Source organism: Oryzias latipes, chromosome 14 (genome assembly GCF_053564925.1).
Source record: "Oryzias latipes strain Hd-rR chromosome 14, Olatipes_Hd-rR_3.1".
Taxonomy (NCBI): Eukaryota; Metazoa; Chordata; class Actinopteri; order Beloniformes; family Adrianichthyidae; genus Oryzias; species Oryzias latipes.
The window spans coordinates 27,135,294-27,152,535 of record NC_136250.1 but is presented as its reverse complement, the minus strand read 5'-3'; the positions used below and the strand labels follow the sequence as shown (position 1 = coordinate 27,152,535).

Sequence of the window (17,242 nt, the reverse complement as noted above, 5' to 3'; positions counted from 1 at the left end):
CATTTTGTATTTTGTGGCTGATCCCAACCAAAGTTCTTTCATTTGGATTAGGTTTTAAATTTTAAAAACTCCAAATTATTTTGTACAGATGCTCTCTTGTTCTCTACTCTGTAATAATAAGAAAGGCTGTATTATTCGGTTTGAGTTATGATCACTATTTCCAATTTCCAGGAATGTTAATAGTTTAAACGAATAACTCTGCAACCACAAATAGTGAGAAAAGTTGTGTTGTGTTTAGACTACGGTCACATATCTCAAAATGCCACTGGACTGCAACCTAGATGCAGGTTTTTCACCAAAATTGGCAAGTTGCATTTGGAATTGGGATGTTTTAAGGTTTTAAGAGAAAGTTAAAATTTATGACGACCAGACGAATTTTTTGGACATGACTCAGTGGCCACATGGGCACATTTGGACGTTGCAGGGTGACAGACGAGTGACAGGTGGGTGGCAGGAAGCCACCGGCGTGATAATTGACTGACAGGAGGGTCTCCAAGGTCCCCAAAATTATCATTGTTATCATTATTAATGATGGGCCGATTTCAGACTGCCACCCTTCAGCCCCTGTGCTGTCGTTCCACTGCCACCGTCTGATTGTTAGCAGCGCGGGCACTTGAGGAGGACTGTTGACATGGGCCAGCAGCCAGCATTGGCTGGACGTCAATCTGGTGATCATGGCCACCGTGGGTCCTGCATCTAAATGGATATTGATGCTGCACAAAACTCATCATGGCGTTGAGAGCTCAACATCGACTCCAAGAACTTGACGAATTGCGTTTGATGCTGTGAAGAATACAAGGAAGACAGAAGATTGTGCTTGCAGCACAACTTATAGAAGAAAAGCAACGCGCACAAGAAGGGCGAAGATGAAGAAGTTGTTGGGTGAAGCCGTGGTTTCAGCGCAGAGTGTTTCTCAGACACTTTAATGTCATCTTCCATGCTTGACTGCTACTGTCTACATTCACGACCGCGCCAACAACTCCTAAAACAATTGGGCGGCAGAAGCTAATCTTGAAGACTGAAGCATCAATTCAAAAACACAGTAAAAAATATTTTAATTGGACTAATTTACCTTAAAATATTTAGGATAGTGATACTGATTACTGGCTTGTTGCACCACTGAGACAGATCATTGCGGATATTTGTTTTTGTCATTTCTCCTTTGGAAAAAACATACAAAAAGCTTATGCTATTTGTATGGGTTTCTATCAAAGCATTAGAAAGATTGTTCCTTACAAAGCTGTGCTATTCTGAGCCCTCCTGCTTTGCTCAAATGCTCTCTTTGATTAGAAAACTACAAATGTGTGACTCCGCAGTCGTTTCCTGATTGAAAATTTTGTTGGAATGGGAAAACCTACTGGGATCCCACACATAAAAGATCAAAAATGGGAGTTGATGCTGTGCTTACCAGCTTAAAAGTCTTGTTTATTTTAAATATTAAAGTGAAATTATGCCTTCATGATGAGATATTTAAAAATGTGCTGACTTGATTCAATCTAAAGCCTTTACAGTGGTTTGGTCCTGGCAAACTGGATCGCTGCTTTCCATCTGGAAGTCCTTAAGACGTAGAATATTTTTAGCCGTCTCACCAAGGGCAGTTTGCCTCTTAAATTATTCATGTTGAAAACCGGTGCTTTACGCTGTGTGTTATCTTAAAGTGTTTAGTTAAGAAATTGATTCTAAGACCAAGTCGCGGCAATGTTACCATAATCTCCATGTCGACTTCTGAGGCGAAGGCATTCTGTTCGAGTAGCCTCCAGGAGGCTGGCTTTCAAAGTGTCTCCCCGCTTGAAGTCTTTATGAACAATAACAAATCAAGACACCCGAGAAGAGAACAAAGTTCCCATGGCTGATAGCACATGTCACACTTAACCTCTTTGTCCTGACAAATTTTCCTGACAGAGGATTGTCAAGCTGCATGTGAAAGCTTCCCATGCTCTGCAACTGCTTCCTTTCACTCTTGTCTCGTTGGCCTAGAATTAAGTGGCAACCATGTAAAAGCTCCCTGTGAGCCTGGAGGATGAGGGGTCGTCTGTGGGTCAGCTTGGAAACCTGCGGAGCTGAAGGGCGCCAACGATCTCTGGGAAAGTGCTACAATGAGGCTTTGGTCATTTTAGATTCAGGACAATGGCCGCAGTTTACATTTCACCTTTGACCTCCTGTATGGTACATTTAGAAGCCACCATTAAGACAGCACATTAATAGTGACTTCTTTCATGCTGTGACCCTGGAGTCAAACTCATGTGCCTGTTTAAGTGAATGTACAAATCGGTTTGGTTTTCGGGCATTTTATTTGGCTGTATTCATTTTCTGAGTCTGTGTCGGCGCTTGTTGGCAGTAATACTGGAATTTGAAATTAAGACAAGAATAAATAGTAAAAAAAAAGGAAAAGCTAAAAAAATATGATTTAAAAAAAAAATATTTTTAACCAGGTAAAAACACTTAAGTTTTTTAAATTGTCTATACAAACAGATTTTTTTTTTTAGCAAGATTTGAAATCGTTTGCTTTTGCCCTCTTTTTATTTACAACAAAGAAAAAAAATGAATGTGTAAAATAAATGTATTTATGCCAACACTTTCAAAAAGATTTTGCTTTTAAAAAAAGTGCTAAAATGTTTGTTTTGCTTTAGCTTATGTAAAGATGTTATGTAAGCACATGTTAAAGAAAGCCTTTAACATATTTAAAAATAGTTGAACAAACTAAAACAATTGAGATGCTTTTGTATGTTGTAATCAGCCAAAGAAAGAATCAGAACCTCTGGGAAATTGTTTGTTGAAGTAGAATGAATATAAAATATCTATGTACAGTTTTTATGCATACAGATCATAATGCAAAATGTTATTATTTCAATTCAAATGAATCTAATAGGCTATTGAGATTGGGTACTAGTGCGTTTTCTTTTTCTTGTTTGCATTGGATAGTATGCACTCTGAAATAAAACATCAAATTCTTGTATTCGGGCAGGATATGGCTGTGGCAGTTGAAAGTCCACATTTATTTCCTGACAGGTCTAGTACTAGGTGCAGTGGATTTATTTGTTTTGGTCAAAATTTCTCTCCATGAGAGCTTTTGTGCCTCAATGGCTGCCCAGGGTGGATGAGGAGGTAAAGCACAACTGAAACACAAGATCTCTTACGTGATTTCTCATGCCCCTCAGTGTGAAGTACAAAGCACAACTGGTGTGTGATCACGGTTCATTTGAGAATTCTTAAAGCAAGGATGAACACAGGGCTTTTGGCACGACTCCCAAATCAACAAGCCATGTCAGAAATGCAGAGTAGCAGCCAACGGCTAATATTCCTAAACATCTAAAGTGACACACTGGTCTTTTGCTAGTGATGAGACTAAAAGAAAGTCCTTTTACTGCAGAGTAAATGTGTCTTTTTTTTTTTCATGTCAGTGATCCTCACGTTCATCTCCTGTGGGATGAACTGTGCTTGCCAGTGGTAAGACTTTCCGTCACTGCTGCTCAGCGCAAATACATCATTGCTTTTATCCTTCAAAACATTGGGAACCTAAGTGGTTTCTCATTGGTTGCAGAAATTTATCTTTCTTTAGCAGGTGGTAAAGGGAATCTACACAAGGACGCCAGAACCTCTGCCTAATTTTTCACAGTTGTGTTTAAAATGGCAATCACATCTCGCCTCTTTTGTTCCCCCCTTTGTGAAATATTCAAGGTTAGAAAAATTCCTTCTGGTTAATGCTGCCTGTTTTCCTGCATTTACCGAGTCTTATGGGTGTTGAAGATTTGGCGTGGACGATTAAGAGCCCGACTGTTACTCAGTTAACCTCAGACGTTTGATGAGTTTATTCCCATGATGCATGACCTATTCCTCTATAATTTGGCCAAACTGTGGATTAACTCATCTCCTGGCACCGTGGAATTTGTGTTAGCTGTCATCGATAATCATAGTTGGAAATGTCTAGCTAAATGAGCATACAGTGACCTTTCTGTCAAGTGTGTTAAAGGAAAAGTCTGCTTTTCAAAGCAGAACATGTATTATTTTAAACTGTTTTCAACAAAATTATAACAACATGAGGATGAACTCTGTAAGAAGGTTGGAATAAAAAGCACTCTGTGGACTTGTTTTTTACACAGCAAATCTATTTTTTAAGTCCATCAATATCTATTGCATATGTCTATGACATATGCATATGCTGTTTTTAGGGTATGAAGCCCAGGTTTCATCAAGAACATCTGGTATCAAACTCACTGTGCACTTCACTTTGCTGTGGTAACTAGAACCCACAAAAAGTGGGAAGTTTTCCAGAAATAACAGCATGCACCGCTTTTGGTAAATGTGTAAAATATTGAGCAGCTTATTGCTTTTGCAGCCACAAAGTTAATCTCACCGATGAAATCTTCATTTACTGTAGATTGCTAATCTACTTGTGTCTTATCAACCATTGCTGGCCAAAATTGCAATCAAATCCAACAAATATTGAAGCCCAATCAGAAATCTTGAATTCTTGACATACCAAGTGAGATTTTTATCGTGTTCAGCGAAATGTTCTTATACATATTAAGAAGTGTTTTTGGAAGGAAGACAAAGGAAAACGACACGGTAAAACCAGTTGCAGGTGATTAAGAGGTTAGATGATCTGCATGGTAATGAAATATTACATATAATATATATATTATTATATGTGAATGCAATTATAGCAAACATGAAATGTTCATCTTTGCAATTTTAGGGCTTTCAGAAAGACACTAGTGTAGAATAGGGTTATAAATCAAACAAAAGAAATAAAAAATAAAATAAAACAAACTCCCTATACTACATGTAGTATGAGTAGTATAAGTGCGAAAAAAACTATAATGCAAAGACCTATATCTCACCTTTTGCTACTTATAAACAATTCAATTAATACCATATTTTTGTAGATGTTAACATTGTAAAATATATAATTTTAATAGTTCTTAGGCTGTGTTAGCTGCAAGTAATGATCTACATCTCGCTAAAAAAGGTTTTATTACTTTTCACTTAGATGCGATTAATTTTCATTTGATTTATTGGTTTATTTCAAGCATATATTCTACACATACAACAAAAATTCACACAGATATAGAAAGGATTAAACACATTGATTTAAAAAAGAAAACAAAGAAAAAATAACAAATGTAAGAAGAAAATAGCTGTGCAATTACTTATTGTAGATAAGTATGTCATGATCAGATCAAGGTGGACCCAGATGCTGCAACCCGGAAGGAAGAGGCAGGTATGTGAAAAGGTAAGTAAGTGGTTTTATTTTGAAGGGGCTAGCGGATCCAGTAGGGGAGAGCGGCGTGCAGCTTGACAGCGGCTCGTAGACCAAGGTGAGCACGGAGATCTTACAGCGGCGTGACCGGAGCTCACAGCAGTGGCGTGAATGGAGTCTTTTGACTGCAACGTGGCTGGAGTTCTTGGCGGAGGCGTGGCTGGAGTTCTTGACGGTGGCGTGGCAGGAGTTCTTGAGGAGCGTGAGGGATTCAGCTTCTGCTCGCGTCGGCTGAGGACTCGGGAGACTCTCGTGGGAAAGGCAGACCTGAAGCACAGCAACAGAAGGTAAGCGAGGCAACATGACACACAGAGGGCCAGACAAGGCATGAGGTGAGTTTAGCACCATCAGGTTTAACGATCTGGCGAAGAATGCTTGAGGTGAGTCTCCTTAAGTAGCAGGTGCGTGGATGAGGTGATGAGTCACAGCTGAGAGTCTGGAGCAGAGCTGGGAGGGGGAGGAGTCTGACAGGCCACCATGACAGTACCCCCCCCTCAACGACCACCTCCAGGTGGTCCAGGACGCCGATCCGGGTGTGCACGGTAAAAAGCGGCGATGAGGGAAGGGTCGAGGATGAGGGAACGGGAGACCCACGAGCGTTCCTCAGGTCCGTACCCTTCCCAATCCACCAAGTACTGAAAACCCCGGCCACGGCGGCGAATGTCCAAAATCCTGGAGACCGTGAACGCCGGAGCGCCGTCGATGATCCGGGCGGGTGGTGGGGAGACGGAAGGCGGGCACAAAGGGCTGTCCTGAAAGGGCTTAATTTGAGAAACGTGGAACGAAGGATGTACCTTAAGGGCTGCAGGCAGATGGAGGCGAACGCAGGTGGGATTGATTATTTTCTCGATGACGTAGGGCCCGATGTACCGGGGCGACAGTTTGCGGGACGAGGATTGAATGGGGATGTTCTTGGATGATAGCCACACCTTCTGCCCAACCTGGTACACGGGACCCCCCACCCTGTGCCTGTTGGCTATGCGACAATTGGCATCCTTGGTACGTAGGAGCGCCTCTCGGGTTTGGGTCCAAATGCGCTGGCAGCGCTGAAGGTGCTCCTGGACGGAGGGAACGGCAAGGTCGAGCTCCTGTGAGGGAAACAGAGGGGGAGAGTAGCCCAGCGAGGCTTCAAAGGGGGAAATGCCCGTGGCCGTGGAGGGGTGAGTGTTGTGGGCATACTCGATCCAGACTAAGAACTCGGACCAGTCAGATTGGTTCTGGGCAGCGAGACAACGGAGGCCGGCTTCGAGTTCTTGATTGGCACGTTCAGCCTGTCCATTAGACTGCGGGTGGTAGCCTGAGGACAGGCTGACGGAAGCACCAAGCGCAGTACAGAAAGCTCTCCATACCTGTGAGATGAATTGTGGTCCTCTGTCGGACACAATGTCGACAGGGATGCCATGATGGCGGAATACATGGTTGACAAGTATCTTGGCAGTCTCAGTGGCCGAGGGAAGCTGTGGAAGGGGGATGAAGTGTACTGCTTTGGAAAATCTGTCGACAACGGTGAGGATAACCGTATTACCCTGAGAAGAGGGTAACCCCGTGACGAAGTCTACAGCAAGGTGGGACCAAGGACGGTGAGGAGTGGGCAAGGGATGGAGGAACCCAGCAGGTGGAGAGTTGCCGGACTTCGACCGAGCGCAGATGGTGCAGGCTCCAATAAACTCCCGAACATCCTTTTCCATTTTAGGCCAAAAGAATCTCCTGCGGAGAAGAGAGAGAGTCCTATGCACTCCCCCGTGGCAGGCGATACGGGAACTGTGCCCCCAGGCAATGACGTCAGCCCTGAGGGACGTGGGAACAAAAAGAGTGCCGTCAGGACAGGGGGTGTCACAGGTCTCCTCACCTTGGGCATTTTTGACGCGGGTTTCAATGTCCCAGGTTAGATTGCCAACGATGCAGGTAGCAGGTATGATGGTAACAGGAGGCAAAGCATCATCAGGGCTGAACTTCCTGGAGAGAGCATCGGGCTTGGTATTGCGGCTTCCGGGTCTGTAAGTTATCGTAAAGTTAAAGCGATCAAAAAAGAGACACCACCGGGCTTGACGGGCGTTTAGTCTTTTGGCTGTGCGTAAATAAGCTAAATTCTTATGGTCCGTCCAGACAATGAATGGGTGAGTTGCTCCCTCCAGCCAGTGACGCCACTCCTCCAGTGCCAATTTAATGGCTAGCAGTTCCCGATTTCCCACGTCGTAGTTACGTTCAGCCGGGGATAATTTGCGGGAGAAGTAGGCGCATGGTTTTATTTTGCTGGAGGCTTCCTCACGTTGGGAGAGGACAGCTCCTACCCCAGTGTCTGAGGCATCGACTTCAACGATGAATTGCTTGGTAGCGTCAGGTTGAATGAGAATGGGTGCAGAGATGAACCGAGATTTTAATTGGTCAAAGGCTTCTTGGGCTTGAGAGTTCCAGGTGAAGGGCTTGGAGACGGAGGTGAGCTGAGTGAGGGGAGCGGCTATGGTACTGTAGTTACGAATAAAACGGCGGTAGAAATTAGCGAAACCCAGGAATTGTTGAAGTTTCTTTCGGGTGGTAGGGGGTTCCCACTGAGAAACTGCTTCGAGCTTGGCCGGGTCGGGGCGAATCTGACCGGCTTCAAAAATGTACCCCAAAAACTGAATCGAAGTAGCGTGGAATTGGCATTTCTCTGCCTTAACGTAAAGTTGATTCTCGAGAAGCCTGGATAAGACGAGACGGACGTGATTTTCGTGTTGAATAGGATCGCGGGAGAAAATGAGTATGTCGTCGAGATAGACGAACACGAACCGGTTAAGGAAATCGCGGAGGACATCATTGGCAAGTCTCTGAAAAACGGCGGGGGCGTTAGTAAGGCCGAAGGGCATCACTAGGTATTCGTAGTGGCCAATGGGTGTGTTAAAAGCCGTCTTCCACTCATCGCCCTCCTTGATGCGTACGAGGTGATAGGCGTTTCGAAGGTCTAATTTTGAGAAGATCTGGGCCCCCTGGACCGAGTCAAAAACCGAACTGATGAGGGGAAGAGCGTACTTGTCTTTGATAGTTATCTGGTTGAGTTCACGATAATCAATGCAAGGGCGGAGGGTTTTATCCTTCTTTTCTACAAAGAAGAAACCAGCGCCTACTGGAGAAGAAGAGGGGCGAATCTGGCCGGAGGAAAGGGCTTCATGAATATAGGTTTCCATGGCGGTTTTCTCAGGGCCGGAGAGATTGTATAAGTGGCCCTTGGGGAGCTTAGCGCCAGGAAGTAGTTCTATGGCGCAATCATAGGGACGATGTGGTGGTAACGAACCCGCCTTACTTTTACTGAAAACTGCTTTGTATTCGTGGTAGCAAGAGGGAACGGATGATAAATCGATGTCCTCGAGCTGAGGAATAATAGCAGGAGGAACGGGTGGAATAGCTGATTGAAGGCAGTTAGCCAGACAAAACCCACTCCAATTGGAAACGCGTTGCTTGGCCCAGTCAAACTGAGGGTTGTGGACCTTAAGCCACGAATAACCCAGAACAACAGGACTGTGTGGGGATGTGGTGACGAAAAACCGAATATACTCGTGATGGTTACCAGAAGTGATGAGTAACACGGGTCTCGTGCGGTGGGTGATGCATGAGAGATGTTGACCCCCCAAACCGGCGGCGTTGATGGGATTGTCGAGGGGCTCTAAAGGGAGAGAGAGACAGGAAACCAAAGAATGATCAATAAGGCTTTGCTCAGCGCCAGAGTCTATGAGGGCATGAGAATCAGAACACTTAGACTGGAAACATAGCTTGACAGGAACATAACAAAAGTTATTTCGGGTAGAAACAACTGACTTATCCTCCCGTGGCCTGGCTTTTACCGGGGGGGTACGGGGCTTTAAACGAAGAGGACACTGAGAGACTTGGTGACCATGACCCCCACAGTAGAAACATAGCCCTTCTACACGACGTTTGCTACGTTCTTCAGCTGAGAGGCAAGAGAGACCAATCTGCATTGGTTTATCAGGGTTTTTACGTAGAAAACTCTGTGGTGGAGGTTTTAGGGTGGGCGGCGCTGTAGAACTGACCATGGTGGTCTTACGTACAGGATGCGGGCGTTCATGTTTGCGTTCTTTAAGTCTGATGTCAGAGCGCAGGGAGGCGGCCACAAGTTCCTCAAAAGAGGTGGCTTCTGGCTGGGTACATAAATGATCTTTTATGGTTTCATTGAGTGATTGGTAAAAAACACCCCGCAAGGTGGGATCTGTCCAGCCTGCCTCCACCGCCAGAATGCGAAAATCTACAACATGGTCGCTGACTGACCGGTTGCTTTGTTGGAGATTGAGGAGTCGCCTGGTGGCTTCTTCTTGCTTGCGAGGTTGGTCGAACACGAGTCTGAACTCGCAGATGAAGCGTTCGAACGGCAACTGAGCGATGGGGTTGGCGGCGAGGAAGGCTTGAGCCCACTGGAGCGCCTTACCCCTCAGGGAATTAACAATCATCGTAATCTTGCTGTGGTCTGTGAGATAATATCTGGGAGCCTGCTGAAATAATAGTTGACATTGGAGTAAAAAACCCCCAAAATTCTCTACATTACCAAAAAATGGCTCTGGCTGGAGACGGTAGTTTTCTGGGTTGGCGGTGGAAGTGGAAGGTTCCAGGTTGACTGAAGGTGGAGCAGGGGCTGGTGCTGCGGAACCAGAAAATTGTCCAGTTAATTCCAATAAAGTTTGTGACAAACCATCGAGGCGGTGAAAAAGTTCTTGTTGAGCTGAAGCCATTTTGGAAAGGGCGTCGGCTTGGTGTCCCAGCATAATGCCTTGATGATTTACGGCCAAACAGAGTCTTTCCGGGTCAGCTGGGTCGGGGTAATGGCCAGATCGTTCTGTCATGATCAGATCAAGGTGGACCCAGATGCTGCAACCCGGAAGGAAGAGGCAGGTATGTGAAAAGGTAAGTAAGTGGTTTTATTTTGAAGGGGCTAGCGGATCCAGTAGGGGAGAGCGGAGTGCAGCTTGACAGCGGCTCGTAGACCAAGGTGAGCACGGAGATCTTACAGCGGCGTGACCGGAGCTCACAGCAGTGGCGTGAATGGAGTCTTTTGACTGCAACGTGGCTGGAGTTCTTGGCGGAGGCGTGGCTGGAGTTCTTGAGGAGCGTGAGGGATTCAGCTTCTGCTCGCGTCGGCTGAGGACTCAGGAGACTCTCGTGGGAAAGGCAGACCTGAAGCACAGCAACAGAAGGTAAGCGAGGCAACATGACACACAGAGGGCCAGACAAGGCATGAGGTGAGTTTAGCACCATCAGGTTTAACGATCTGGCGAAGAATGCTTGAGGTGAGTCTCCTTAAGTAGCAGGTGCGTGGATGAGGTGATGAGTCACAGCTGAGAGTCTGGAGCAGAGCTGGGAGGGGGAGGAGTCTGACAGGCCACCATGACAAAGTACACAGAAATACACACTTAGATCACATTATTTAAAAAATGTAAAGTCATTATCAAATAAAGTCAAGTAGTTTGATTTATTGCTTGAAAATGGAGTGGGAAGAAGTGAATTTATGTGATCCCGCCCCTACATTTTCAATTTTTGAATAGCTGTCATAATCTGATTCTGATTACAACTCAGTTTTCTCTTTAAGCAATTGTCAATGGTTTATCGCATTGCAGGTACCATTGCATGATGCAGCAGTAGAAGTTACTGCTAGACCAAATGCCATCTCGATTCGCATTAAAACTCTTCATAAAAGGGAAAACTGAAATCAAACTATTCAACCATTGTTATATGTTCTATGCAATTAAATGTCAAAATATATAGTTAAAGTTCACTTTCTGACGTAAGTTTAGTAAAACCTTTTAAAATAATTTACATTATAAAGTATTTAGCAGATCATTTTCGGGCTATTTGCAGTACGGAAAGTGTGGACTTAAGGATTTCACCAAAGGACTCAGTTGTTGACAAACAAGAGAGTTGAACTCCAAATCGAAAGAAGAGGCTTCTTAAATATAAGTACATTCATTTTTATAGTATAGGTTTATATGTTTGGAACCTTGACTGCAGCCGTGGACTGTAGTTGCATCATATTAGATAACCAGAGTTGTGTTTGTCAACCTGAATACTTCCACGTGCCATTCCCTCTTGGCTAAAGGCACTTACCACCAGTGCTTATATCAATACCAGATGTTATGTTGTGCAAACAGCAATATGGGATTCCAATTAGTAGGCTGCTATGGCTGCAGGTTGCTGTAATACAGCCTTATTGTGGAAGGCAAAAACAGCTGTACTTGCAGAAAACCTTTTCCTGTAATCCTTTGCAGCTACGATTGTCTGCATGCCACATGACTCTGACAAGCATCCGCAGAGGATTAGCTCACCTCTGCTTTGGGCTGCTGTGCACTCAAACAGGTGCTGGACAATGAATCCAAATGAATCCTCAGGTATAGTATATCATCAAATGAGTGCGAACACCATTTGGAACTAAAATGCTCAGCAGATACACTAAACAGGGTCATGTCCATCGGACTAAGTTTTTCTGGATGAGAAGGTCGTGTTGTTGGGGTTCAGTTTGCCCACCCTGTGGAATTGATTCTGTTTGTCCACAGTTCACTTCTCCGTGGTTAATGGGTGATTAAGTGGGCACAGGAGACACCACATGACTGATGGCCTTGCATGTCTGAATTCCCAACTTCAGTGAGAACGGGCTGCAGGTTCTGTGCTGGTTGGGTTTATATAAGAAGAGGTAAAAAACATTGATGTAAAGAAAAATTCAATCTTCCTTCTAATTGTTTCTTTAATTCACTTTTGGCATTTAACTGTGACTTTGGATTTAGCCTGGCCTCCACAAAAAAGTAATAGTTGCTAAGAATTTCTAAAATCTCAATTTATTAAAAAAAAAAGAAAGAAAAAAACTAGTCTCAGCAAGATTAAAACCCTTTTAAATGGTTTCAGTCAATCTGCACTCACAAGATATGACATCTATTCATGAAATCCATACATCAAACAATTTATTGTAACATTTTTAAGCAAAAAATATATATTTTTGCATTTCATTGCAAAAATTCATAATAACACAAATGAAAGTTCAGCCATTGTTTATTTTAAATAACCTAAATATAGCAAGAAAAAAAACAAGGGTGATTTAATTTATTATTGTAAAAATGGTATGACAATGTTCAGCGCTACTTTAAATTAATTATTAGAACATTAGTAACATCTCTAGAGACTGCGGAGAGTATCGAGATTAAATAAAGAAGTACTTAATTATTTTTATTGTTTAATATTGAAAAAGTAGTTTGTAATCCTAATGGGCGATTATAAGCTTATATGAATTTTGTCTAAAAATGATTTTATTTTATTTTTTTCCACTTGCAATGGACTAAAACAATTTCTAGAATCTTGGTACTTCTTCCAGAATGACAAGCATGCAGAGGGAGTATTATAATTAGGTCTATAGTTTTGTTATTCTGATGATTTGGGTGTATAGCAGTGTTGGGGATTGTCTACCACAATGTTAAAGTACATACTCTGTTTTCATATTCCTTACACACACACTCTGATATCCATTCTATACTCAACCAAACTGTGCAGGTGTTTATTGTAAGAGCTTAAACATGAAAACCAGGGATGACTTTGATGTCAGAAGCTAGCAGTTGAACCCCTGAACTCTGCTACCTCTACATTCCTAATCTTATCCGAAAACCCACAGGGAAGTATTTCCCTCCAAACCCAAAACACGGAGCAGAGTGAGCAAGCATGACTTCTCAACAATACATGCGTGTTTTCGCCAACTGTTACTGAAATCCTAATGCACGCCACAATCCCCATAACCCCCTCCCCCTGACATTCACTGGACAATGTTCAGCAAAATCAATAGTTGACTTCAAAGTAGCTGCAAACACAATATTCGCAACATCCAGTATATTCCAAGGATATTAAATGATTTGATGCCGTGCATTCCACAGGGCAAAAACAACAGATGAAGCAGATAACTTGATATCCAGTCTGAATAAAGGCATCTTTGCTTTGCATGAGAGCTGCATGTCAACGTCATGCGCCGTTTCTCTGCTGGAGTTCTGGTTGTTTTTGCTCCTGTGTTGACTTTTTGAAAGTTGAGATTGGTTTGGGTCAAGTATCAGATCTGAGAACGTACTTTTGTACAAAGGCTTTTGTTCAAAGTAAAAACCCAAACCACACTTAAAAAACATCATAGCAACATTTGGTTTCTGCACTGTGGAGACTGAATGGTTTCATCTCAGGTTTTCTCAGATTGAATAGTTTGGGTATGATCATCTGAGCCGTACTTGGTCTATTGGAAACAGCTTTGAAAATTCTGTCAACTATCTTGTTATAAATTTGTGTTCTTTAAATTTTGTTTGTACAATTCCAGGAATCAATGGGTGTGTGTACATGAACAAAATTGTGATCATCAGACAATCCTATACTACATGCTTTGGTCCTTTTTCCTTAAAAATGTCAAAATTAAAGGCATCAGCCTTCTATTACTTTTAAAACTTGAAATAGTATTTATTCTTAGGAAACATGATTAGCTTTGTCAATGTGGAGCAATTACTGTCCTTTATTTGAATTCCACTCCAGGCTACCCATGGTCTCTCGATTATGTGACATTTGAAAAAAAAAAAAAATCCTACGAAATACCATGAATAAACCTATATAAATATATCCCAGATTTACAGGTAAAAGTCTATTTCCGTTATTTGATTCATTTAAGTTCAATGGTCAAAAAAACACGGTTTATCCTTGAAATGGGGTCATTTGAGTCAGATAATTCCAGAAATTGGACAATGGTCAGATATTTGTTGTGCATGGAAACGGGCTGATTGTCAGCTTAACTTTTGCACAGGAGTTTTTATGCTTTCAATGTTTGATGGTTAGTGGATATTATGCACATTTTCTTTTTTAAGAACAGTGTATAGCTATTTCTAAAAAGAAAACTAAATACATTTTCTGTAATCCTCTCAACTATGTTTACTTTTATTGGAAATCATTCCACTCTGTTCTGATTAGCCAAAGTTTACGCTGTCATTATTATTTTTATTATTTTTTACATAGTAGAAAGTCTTTCTGTTGGAGATGTAAAAGTAACTGATTGCTTCATTCAATTCTGGTAAAATTCAAGCACCTCTGCAGATGCAGATGCTCAGCATCAGAGAAGTTACATCCAAACATTTCTTGCCTGGTGCTAAGCAAGACCTCTCTTGATGACATTTAATCATGATTCCCTTTTCCTTACCCGTTGCACCGTCCATTTGTAAAGAAAGGTCATTGTGCACTAGAAGGTCCACAGAAGTCATTTGCATATAACGTTTCTCTTCTTCAGCGGCTAGACTCCTCTGATTTATGTCGGCCCCATAAAAAGCACAATTGTCAGGCACAGAAGCCGAGCTGACAATGCAAATGTCTCTAAAGATTTATGATGAGCACTGCTTTACAATTTTTTGTTCTTTATCAACTATAGATGGTTGAATTTCCCACGTTTGCTTTAATTAAAGGTAATGTATTTGCTTTCATGAATGCTCTGCGGTCAAACAATTTTTAATTTGTCCACTGAAATTAATTCACTTTTTAATAATTAATACTCTTTATTTTTGATGTATCAGACTCTGAACTTTTCATTTTTCTGAGCTTAATTTGTCTCTGCAGAGATGTTTGTGTATTGGTATTTTTACTGGAACATGCAAAAGAAACGCAAAATTCAAAGACAAAAAAAAAAACACAAAGTTTTAACCAAAACAAAAATCTAATAGACTCTAGTTATTCAAATTATACCTCAATTTCTATAAAATGTTTTTCCTAAAAATGCTTTATAGATTTTTGTGATTTTTATGTGATTACATATTTTTGAAATCTATTTTAACCTCTGTTCAATTCCCAGCTGAAACAGAATCACCAATGGAAGACTTTTCATCCATCCATCCATCCATCCATCCATCCATCCATCCATCCATCCATCCATCCATCCATCCATCCATCCATCCATCCATCCATCCATCCATCCATCCAGTACATACCATATACTGCCTCATGGATGTTGCAGTCTATTATTATTTTTTAAATTATTTTTTATGTATTTATACATTTATACATTTTTAAACCTATTTTCATAGTTATTTTTTCACTTTTTTAAATACATTAATTGTGTTTTACTATGTCGTGAGTTGAATTTCTGTTCACTGAACAGACAATAAAGTCCATCAGTTGCTTCTCCTAAATTTGCACCGTCGTTAAAACTACCAGAACAGTAAAGAGTTTCAAGTAAATACAGAAATTTTAAACGTAAAGTAAAGCAACATCGTCAAAAGAAGGCTTGAAAGTTTCAAGTGTTTTGGGTGTATTTGTCCAGTTTTGTGTGTTCAATTATAGCCCTTTTTTTAGCATCCTAGTGTCTGGCTCTACACAATGTTTTAGGGCCGCCTTGGATCTTGCCTAATATTGATAAATGATTCAGATCAGCGCAGAACTCAACACATTAAAGGAAATCAGTAGCCAACAAACACAATGAAGCGGCCCTGCACTTCATGACACTGAGAGCTCTCCATCTGTCTTTTAGACTAAGTGCTCCCCTTTAAGCATGTAGTGACCAATGTCTGGACTTCATTTACTCACACTATGATTTATAGGCAATTCTACTAAAGATGTTTTCTCTATAGGAGGGGAATAAAAACATAAACTGAGAAGAACATTCACAGTGTAATTTTTGGCACTTTTAAAAATCTGACCATTTTAAGAAGTTTTATCATTTTATGTTTTAGGACAACAATCTGCTTAAATATTCACTAATGATGAATGCAAATTTAATTTTCTTTATTAGCATTTTATTAAATGTCAGTTTTATTTATATGTTAGTGTAGCCTGCTCCACAGCTAAATGTGGTTTATCTTTCTTGCCCTTGGCAGATTGAAGATCTTTTATCATTCGTCTTCTATTTCTTAATTTTAATAATGTAAACTTCATAAGCTTCTGGAGTTGATTTTTTTTAAATCTGATATAACAATTTTTGCTTGTTTGATTAAATGTGTTTCAAGACTTCCAAGCAGGGCTGCATGGTGTAGTGGTTAGCACACTCGCCTTAGGCCATGGTTTAAATCCCAAATGGATCCTTTCTGTTTTGATTCTGCATGTTCTCCTCGTGCATGTGTGGGTTTTGGACTTTTGCTATCCTCCGACAGTTAAAAACCCTGTTTTATAGATTGATTGGTGACTTTAGATTGTCACTAGATGTGAATGTGTGTGTGTGTGTGTGTGTGTGTGTGGCCCTGCAACCTGTCCGGGGTATGCTCCACCTTCGCCCAACAGTGGCAGGGATAGGCTCCAGCAACTATTGTGACCCAGACAGGGTATTAAGCGGGTTTGGAATATGGATGGATGAAGTTGCGGGCAAAAAGAAGTACCGTATACTTGTGCTAATAGTTCTAAACTAGTGAATCATGTCAATGTTGATGACTATTTTTCTGGTGATATAATAAAAACTTACAGGAAGGTTAATATAACAGGACTGTATATTTTAAATACATATTACCCAGGGGAAGATTTTTTAATAAATGGTCAAAGGGCTGATTCTTCTTTACCATGAACTCCTCTTTGCTGGTTTAGGGCCTTCATGTGGTACAAAGCAGTAATGGAGACATTGCAGTCCTAAGAGGTCACCACAGTGAAATGTGCATGTCCCGGGGGGTGTCAAGTGGCTGTCATGTGGCTGCAGAGCCTCTTGATAGAAGACAGATGACCACTTTTCCCCGTTCTCACTGAAGACAAAGCCAGATGTTCATTGGTGTCGTCGTCTGCTTTTTGAAGGATTATTACAGGCTGAACTAAAATGTGTTACTGACATCAAAGAAAAACTACCAAAAATTAATAACTGGTGTATTCATGCTTGTTCTTCTGCCTCACTGTGTGACATATCCTCAAACTGGGATAGTTACTTCTGACAGTGCATATGGTCCCCTCGCATTGTGCGGTCAACATGGGATGTGGAAGCTGTACAATGAAGAATCTAACCAACAGCACATTACTTTTCAAAATTCTGCGCAGGAA

The 17,242-nt window shown here is 41.7% G+C and overlaps 1 protein-coding gene and 1 long non-coding RNA gene across 14 annotated transcripts in view; one reads left to right on the top strand and one right to left on the bottom strand.

Moving 5' to 3' along the window:
- The window catches only part of ncam1a (neural cell adhesion molecule 1a), a 309,203-nt gene that overhangs the window by 76,783 nt on the left and 215,178 nt on the right, over window positions 1–17,242 (top strand). The gene's annotated exons all lie outside the window — the stretch shown is intronic.
- LOC144983705 (uncharacterized) lies at window positions 5,250–13,833 on the bottom strand. The gene is made up of 3 exons (XR_013647467.1): window positions 9,521–13,833; window positions 8,805–8,900; window positions 5,250–5,527 (listed from the first exon to the last, which is right to left on the bottom strand). It is a non-coding gene; the product is annotated as an uncharacterized LOC144983705 (long non-coding RNA).